A 9,186-nucleotide genomic window follows, 5' to 3' on the forward strand; every position below is an offset into this window, starting at 1 on the left:
GCCACTGGAGTCGAACCACAAAGGGTTCAACCACCTTTACACAGGTCTTCAATCCGGGGAAATTGGACTAATGATCCATAAACGACTTATCAATGTTGGATGGTAACACATCATAATTATTATATTTCCTTGTTTGTAAGATATCATATAACTGTATAAGTATTTAATAGCATTATTCTTTAAATAGGGTTAGTTAGAATGCTGCAGTCGTTAAGTACATAAATGAAATTATATGTAAATATTATAGCAATATGCGTCTGATTTTAGGATTTTTTAATAATAAAAAAAAACAAACCTCGTATAGGTGGTCGTGCCATAGGTATCACACTCCAAATAGAATAGTACAGCACCACTAATATTGTGATGGTGCTGTACCACCTTCAAAATAGCATTTTTTGTGACAAAAGAAATATTTTCAAGGTTCCGTCTTCAGCGTTGCGCATTACTGGATACGCGCTTTTCCCGGGATTAATACCCAGGAAGAAAATTTACCTTAAGGAAGTTAAGTTATGTCTTTCTTGTCGTTTTTCAAATATGTATACAGAAATCACTCTCGTATATACACTGTGTGTAGTTTAATATTTCCGTCATTGTCATACCTACATAAAATTAGTTTCTTCGTTGAATATACTACAACTACTATAATTTGCATAAATTATAAGTGATATTATAAACGCCTATTTTTAGAGTCGGTTAACACCTTAAAACGTCAATATTATTTGTAACAACACATAAATTCTTTTATTTTAATTTAAGACACCTTTATTATTTTTTATAAAGGCACCTTTACATTTGTGATATAGGTACTCTACTAATACTCTACTTATGAACGCCTATTTTTAGAGTCGGTTAACACCTTAAAAAGTTAACATTCAATGTATCAACATATAAATAATTTTATTTAAATTTAAGACACCTTTATTTTTATAAGGGCACCTTTACATTTGTGATATGGGTACTCTACTGACTTCCCCAAACGAGGTTATGAATGTGTTGCTTATTATTTTTCTTATGTTAAAAGAATTTTATTTATTCATAGCAAAATTTCTGCTACCGGTTATATTCACAGTATTAGTAATGTAAGTGGACTTTGTAGTGATTAGCGTTAAGTACCGAGCTTTGTGCAAAGAGTCGTCTCCACGGAGACGTCACTATTCTCAGTATCGATATTCAGTATCGGGTATCGTCAGTAAAAATTTAGTCTAATACGATAAGAAGTTACGCAAAAAAGGTTTTTTGGGTTACATGGAAGATCGTATCATTTTATTATTGGAGTCAGATCTCCGTCACGATTGGTGATTAATTGTAAATAATGATCTAATGTGATTTATGTGATGTATCCGCGATAGAATTTATTAATAACAATCTGGTTTAAATTAATGCTATGTTTCCTCATGTAGTAAAAAGTTCAATCTCCCACTAATTTGGCGTAAATAAAACTATTACACCTACACTTAAGATGTTTGTCTTTAATTGCCGACAACAATTTCCATATTTGCTTATCACGCCTATAATACTTGAGCTGCCCTGATTTATTTATCGTGGTGTCGTGAATGCATTTTAGATAAACACTTGCAGCGGCATTACGGCACTAATAGATAAGGCGGGAAGCGGGTGTGGGGGCGGAGGGCGTTTATCTTCGCTGTTCACTGTTGGAGGTGACATTGCTCGGTCGACGAACCCGACGGCCTTGTATTGTGTCGGTTAATGGGCCTTCCGTCAACTTGCATTCACACGCTCGTCAAACCCAGCGAAACTACAAAGTCGTGCTCGACGACGCTCGTCTTCAATTAATTCAATCGCAAGCTAAAAAAGGCCGTATTTACAGTAGAATCAGTACAAAGTCATGTGCAGTGCGGCGCGGTCGAAGATTTTCTTCAATTTGTGTAGGGTCACTATTATTTTTGGTTACGCGGATTTGTCCTAGTTTGAAAGGAGATTGGAATGCTAATGCAGTTTGAAAGTCGGATTTGCAAATTTGGATATTAGTATATTAAGTTTATAGCGTATGTATCTTTAAGTATATGGTATATAGATATCTAATTATTATTTTAATTACATAATATGGTAACTTATTCATTAAGAGTGTCGCAGTATAGAAATAAATGGCCAGGTACAATCTGGAGGGTTCCTACCATAAACATTGGATCCTAAGCCCCTTTGCGAAGGAGAAAGATAGGAAATTCAAGCTTCTTTGTGATATTACTTATAATATAAATAACAAATACTCTAAGGAATGTCTATGTAGGTACTACCCATTACGGTTCAAAAGATACAGCACTATTAAGATAACACTTGAGATTAAGACACAAGCATGACGTACTCGTATATAGTTCACGTACAGTTCCTTACACAATAATCAAAGATATGTATCTTTTTTTCAAATAACTCTAAAATAAACGCAGAGCCGAAAATACATAACTATTAAAAAGCTTTTTCTATATAAAAAATATTTTTGAATTACTTATGTATTTAGTTTTACCTGACTGCGGTAGGTAATGTTTTTCGATTGTATATATATATCTCATTTATTTGGACGTCCTAGGTCTAAGGGCTTATTGCTCCCCCAGGGCAGAGCCCGATCGGAGCATCGCGCTTGGAGGACTCCGGTTGTGTTCCGTCGGAAATCCCGGAGTTCTCCAACAAGCGTTGAGGACGGCCACCGGGGCGGTTTTAGTGTGGTAAAAATCCCACATAACCCGGCGTCGCTCCCACGTCGTCGGGTACCTTTTGAAGGTTTCCCCCTCGTAAACAAAAAAAGAAGGTCTAAGGGCTTGACGGATTTTAAAATATTATGCGGTGTTGCTGCTGCTATATTTATAAGCAGTCGGGTTTCTAATTTTATAACAATCGTTATTATTTAGTTTTAATTACATAATTTTGATCGCTGCGACGGGCGACAACATATTATAATGATGTCTCTATTTCATTTTAATGTGGCGACACAATCGATACAATGTTGCAATTTAGAATTGTCGTATGACTCCACTCCACAGGTGCAGGCAGTTTTATAGCATACTGTAAGTACTTACGTATATACGCCTTACAATAACAGAGTTAATAATAATTAGGTACTCAGTCTTACCACGGTACAAATATCCTTATACTGTGTGTGTGTGTGTGTGTGTGTGTGTGTGTTAATAATTCTTATACTGTGGTCTTTTTTTTTATAACATAGGAGCAGCAGACGGGAATGCAGTCCACCTGATGGTAAGTGGCTACTGCCGCCCATGGACATCTGTAATCAACCCCAGATAGGATTAGATATTCCTATCTGAGGTCGGCCACAAATGCGCCGCTACCCCTGAGGACTAAGCTGGAACGCCTCGAAAAAGTATGTCTCCCTTACCACACCCTTCAAACCGGAACACAGCAGCGCCGAACACTGCTGTTATTAGGCAGAAATAGGTGTGGCGGTGGTGCCGCCGGAGTCGAACCACAAAGAGTTCTACCACATTTAAACTTACTTATCTTCTTACTCATAAACGTTGTTTCTTAAGTGATAGTCTACCGGTTTGAAATTCGGCCTATCAATCGGGTTTCGCTGTTTTAATCCCTGGCACCGGCAATTTTTCACCACGCTTTTATTAGCTTGTCTTGTATGTGTGTAACGGAATCTTCGAACTCGATTTTACCCACTTTAAACAGTCCGATTAATTTAAAATTTTGAACAATTATCAAGAACCGATGACAATACACGATTTTAATAAATTTATCCCATTCTCCTCATCAGGATCGTCAGGAATCAGGATTAACGATTTTCCTTGTGCGATTTTAGCGAGGATTTTAGTTTTTAAAGTATAAGTATTGAAGTTATGTGCGTATTAGAAGTTCGTTATATTTACATTACTGGTAACGGAAAACATATTTAGGAAAGCTGAGAGGTAATTGATAGTTCTTTAAAATAGTTCTATTAATCCGCAGGTGACCTGAGAGTAGAGTAGGAGAAAGGCGTACCCAGCAATGAGACAATAATGGTATGGTATTAGAAATTAATTACCACTTGCTTAAACGACGAAGAACAAAAAATCGTGAAAACACCGGCATACCTGACTAATTTATAAAAAAAAATCTCAAATGTACGTGAAGCCTACCAATACGCACTGGCCAGCGCGGTGGACTATGGCCTAATCTTTTTCATTCTGTGAGGAGACCCGTGCCCAGCAGTGTTTAATGGGTTGATGATGATGATTTTTGTTGAGCTCTGCAAAATGTTATCCAGAAATATATTTCTTTGACTAAGAAGGCTAGACAAATGAAAAGAGCAACACATAAATTAAATATTACATATTAAATTTATGTGTTGTGGTCTCGTGTTTGTTGAGTGAATTTGTTCAGCTTTTCCTCTGTCATGTTTCCGTAGTCTACAAAAATTACATATGTAATGTAAATATGTTTGCGAAGGGAAAACTTAACCTAATATTAACAGTAATAAGCAACCGTAATACTCTTTATGATAATATTCCCTATTATTGTTCCACATCTGGAAAAGTTTCTTTGAACCTTCCCAGAAACCAGCACCGATCCACCACAGTCTAAACACGAGGGCGGCAAAATGTACACACGCCTTCGCCCCAATTTGCCGCCCACAGATGGGTGGGCAAAATCTTTTAACGTTGACCTATTTTTAGGAGACAGCTAAAACCTACTAAATCACTCAGATATGTAGGGTCCCAGATGTTTTCCTTCAGCGTTTAAGCAAGTCATAATTAATTTCTTTAATTATTATTAGCGCATATTTTCACATTGTGCTAGGGTATGGATTAAGGTCAGGTCTCTCCAAGGTCATAATGTTATGTTAACTGGATCGTAGATAAAAGATAAACATAGACCCCTAATTTTGCTAACAGTTATTAGAGTTATTTTCTAATTAACTTAGGAAGGACATGTGTATTTAGAGCGTGTGATCTTAGCCTTCGACAAATAAATTAATTCTAACATCTTTCACTTGTGTCTGGTTTGTCTTGTGTATACTTCAGGATTGAAGTTATATTTATTAAGGGTCCCTGTTGTTTTCCACTAATCTACTCTTCTACTCTAATATTATAAAGAGGAAAACTTTGTTTGTTTGTTTGGTTGTAATGAATAGGCTCAAAAACTACTGAACCGATTTTAAAAATTATTTCACCATTCGAAAGCTACATTATCCACGAGTAACATATATTTGATAAATAGATTTTGAGGCGGTACGAAATTTGCCGGGTCAGCTAGTATAATATATTATTTGATAGTTAATATCAACTGAGCGTGCGAGAATCGTAGATTAGTGCTAAAACCATTTGTGGTTCGACTCAGCGTTGAACCCCTCTTCGACAATGATCATCTTCCCGATGAGTCAAGCCTTCAACCGATGACACCTTTAGTCTCAACCACCAGCGGGCGCTCTCTAGGGAGCACCGCTATCGCCTCTTTTTTCCCGACTCGGTTTTTTCCCGGTCAGAGGTCTGATGTCGGCTGTACGTTCCCGCGTCGGATGTTTTGATTTGCAGGATGCATAAATTAGTAGAGATAACTCACTTCTAACAAGAAAATGTAACCAGTTTTGATAATTGAAATTGGCTACTTGACACTTTTTGGGAAAGTGTTTTAATGAATTAGTATACGTATAATATATGCCTGCACAACAATGCCTTTCATTGATCACTTTTTCGAAAAAAGGGATATTTATTAATAAAAAACAAAGTTTCTTTACGGTGAACGGAACGTCGCGTTAAATCATGCGGTCTAGTGTCATTTTGTAGCGAAACGTCATTATACTGTAAACAAACAACGCTCGGAAGAAAATAGGGAGTTATTTAGCTTTTATAACTAAAATTGAAATAAATGACAAGTTATAAGACGTGTGCAGTGACGATGTGTGCAGTGACGATGTGTACAAGTATGACCGCTAAATATCCTAACAAATTTGCTTATAAACGTTCCTAAACCGAAATCTCATAAACGTTAAAAGAACTTGCAGACAGAGGATTCAAACATATAATAGAAGTATTAATGAGAAAAAAGAATAAGGAGTGATTCCTCTACTCTAAATCATCAAACCCGGATGTAATCAGAACAAAACAGCAAGTTAAAGTATTCATATATTATAAAGATGTCTACGATAAGAATAGAGTTAGATACTATTCTAACTCTATTCTAGTTAAGAATAGAATAAATGAATTAAAAGACGTCTACGAGAATTCTCTATTTTAAGGCCTCATTCTGTAATTAATAAGAAACAAACTATTTCGATGACTGAGTTATTATTACTTGTGCACGGATTAACTTACAGGACTGTATAATTAAAAATACATGATTTGCTAATTTTAATCTTTTATTAACCGACTGCTTTGTTTGTTAGGTTTATATGGGTCTATTATTGAGTACACACCGTAGAACTTATGTAGATATTTATCATTATATGTTACATTTACAATATTTACTACAGATAACCTCAAAGCATTTTGAAGCTGTTATTTTCTTGTATATTCAAGCTCTTGCTAAGCTGAATTTTTGTGCTGCTTGAGTGTGTACTTTCTTCATTTTTACAATTATTTTCTGTAACAACTATATATATAATTTTTATCATTGTCATTTTGAGAAATCTGTAGTGCAATAACAGCAACTGTATGGTCATTTTCCTTCCCTCATCTTGTTGGGTAGGTTACTCAAGTAAAGAACTACTATTTCCCATTTCCTTTACTTTATGTACTTCAGAGTACTGACCACCTTTGAAACTTTTGGTTCCTCACTTTCTATGACTCCACATTAAAAATGCTACTGCATATTTGCTGCATCCTTGGGAGGCAGGACAGTCATCACATTTAATAATACTTTGTTTTTCATATACAGTCATGGACACTGAGCATGACTTTTGATGTACCTTGTATTCAGGACAACTTTTACTTTTCATGAAACACAAACTTGCCTGCCTCTTAAACTGCACATACCCTATAGCGTCGTCACTATACGACTGTCGCGAAGATCTGAAAATATAAATATAACCAATAAATAACCGTAAAGCAGTTCACATAAGAATATAAGTATAGTTTAAAAAGCTTGATAATCATTCAAAGACAACCTTTCTTCTATCGGAAATCGGTTAAGAAATGTTTTAACTGTCCGAAATGATTAAATGTAAATATAAAGAATATTTTACTTACGTTGTTTATTTGTGATTTCCATACGTTATTTCACGGAAGTTTTTGTATTCATTTTTATTTATTGCATTGTATATCTTCTTTAAGCAGATTCACACTATCAACTTTAATATACTGTGGATTCATTTCGGTTCACAACATAAATTCAACCAACTCTAACAGCAAACGATATCAGTTTTATTTGTCTTGTTTATTATGCATGTGGTGACGTCACATGACATTTAAGGCAGCACTGTCGCCGTTTTGGGATTTAAAATCCACAGATAAAAAATCAAAAATTTCTTTTAAAAAATTAAAATACTTAGAACGTATTAAAAATTAAACTAAATACTGCATAATTTATGTTTACTTATAAGCTATCATATTGGATATATTTCATATTTTATTGTTATAACTGTCAAGTACCCAATTGTCACTGTCATCTAGTTTAGTTTTTGAAAAATATTAAAAAAATGTAGTTTTTAGAGCGTTTACGAATGAAACGATATTTCTCCGCACTTTTTCTTCGATTTCGTGTTGTTCTTGCAACATTTAACTGCACTTGTCGGCATTGTTCCGCGTAAATTACACCATGACAGTCGGAGACGTAATGGGAAAACAGTCAGCCATTTTACATGTGTCAGCCATTTAATGGCTTCCTTCAATTATAAGACTGTGTGATATCTATACTTATCTATGGCAGGATGTGGGAAGGAAAGTCATCCTTACTTAATCGTCAAGAGTACGAATGTTGTGATCTATTTCGGGTACAACTTCTGCTCCTTATCAAATTGGTTATAAATATACACGTGTGGTAGTGATTACTAAACAAAGTCAAGAGGGTCGAGCATGCAGTCCACCTAATGGTAAGTGGCTACTGCCGCTCATGGACATCTGTAATCAACCCCAGATAGGATTAGATATTCCTACCTGAGGTTGGCCACAGATGCGCCGCTACTTCTGAGGACTAAGCTGGAACGCCTCGGAAAAGTCTGTCTTCCTTATCATACCCTTCAAAACGGAACACAGCAGCGCCTAACACTGCTGTTATCAGGAAGAAAAAGGTGTGGCGGTGGTGCCGCCGGAGTCAAACAGAAAGGGTTCTACCACCTTCTTTCGGTCGGGAACTCTCAGTAAAAAAAGAATATATCTTCTATCTTCAGCCCACGATAGTCCACTGTTGGACATAGGCCTCTAAAAAAGAATATCAAGTTCAAAAATTTTAGTTTTGTTAAGCAAATGTAGATAAGTAAGTATGCAACTCTGCAAATTATAAATATCCTATTATACCTATTTGTGATAAAGTTCTAATCGTAATATATTTTATCAATTTGTCCTATTATGCTTGCGGAGACATACCGCGTCTCCATCATACCACCCTGATTATGAAAATAAATAACAAAGTGTATGGTTTTCAAAACTTAATAAAATACCAGATATAAACAGAGTGGGTCGCGATATTTTACGCGATAACACTGCATTAATCTTACATGCCCTTTGCTATAACTATTAAAATATGTAATGTATATTAAAATCAATAACTTGTTCCGAAGGTCTCTAAACAGACCAGTGATGGTGAACGTGTAACTGAAATTCTCCACTGCATTTATCTTTCAGTTTTCCTTCAACTTTACAAGCTTTTATTTAAGTTGCTTTGTTAGTTCGTATGTATGAGGGTGAAATATTATCTATCTATCTAATACCTTTAAACGAGCAATTCTTCTATATATATTTATATTAATGATCTCGGAAACGGCTCCAACGATTTTCCTGAAATTTTGTATTTAGGGGGTTTCGGGAGCGATAAATCGATCTAGCTAGGTTTTATTTTAAGAAAATGTCGTTTAAAAAACATATACGGTCGAATTGAGAAACGTCCTTTGTTGAAGTCGGTTAAAAAACATCGCACAAAGCTCGGTCATCCAGGTACTCTACATATTAAATTTGATACGGGAAGTGTATCCGATTGACCCACACATATGATTTTAGATTAGATTACTGACGTCATCCAAGATGGCGCACCAATTGTATTTTACGTGCCCCCTATATAGATATTAAATGAAATGGC

General features: G+C 35.5%; 1 long non-coding RNA gene across 1 annotated transcript; it reads right to left on the bottom strand.

Annotated features, from left to right (window-relative positions):
- Nucleotides 1-6,295: 6,295 nt before the first annotated feature.
- Nucleotides 6,296-7,545, bottom strand: LOC140757351 (uncharacterized). Its single transcript, XR_012103962.1, has 2 exons — nt 7,143-7,545; nt 6,296-6,965 (listed from the first exon to the last, which is right to left on the bottom strand). It is a non-coding gene; the product is annotated as an uncharacterized LOC140757351 (long non-coding RNA).
- Nucleotides 7,546-9,186: the final 1,641 nt, after the last annotated feature.

Source organism: Epargyreus clarus, unplaced genomic scaffold (assembly GCF_041222505.1).
Source record: "Epargyreus clarus isolate Ecla_fem2 unplaced genomic scaffold, WU_Ecla_fem_2.2 ptg000004l, whole genome shotgun sequence".
Lineage (NCBI taxonomy): Eukaryota > Metazoa > Arthropoda > Insecta > Lepidoptera > Hesperiidae > Epargyreus > Epargyreus clarus.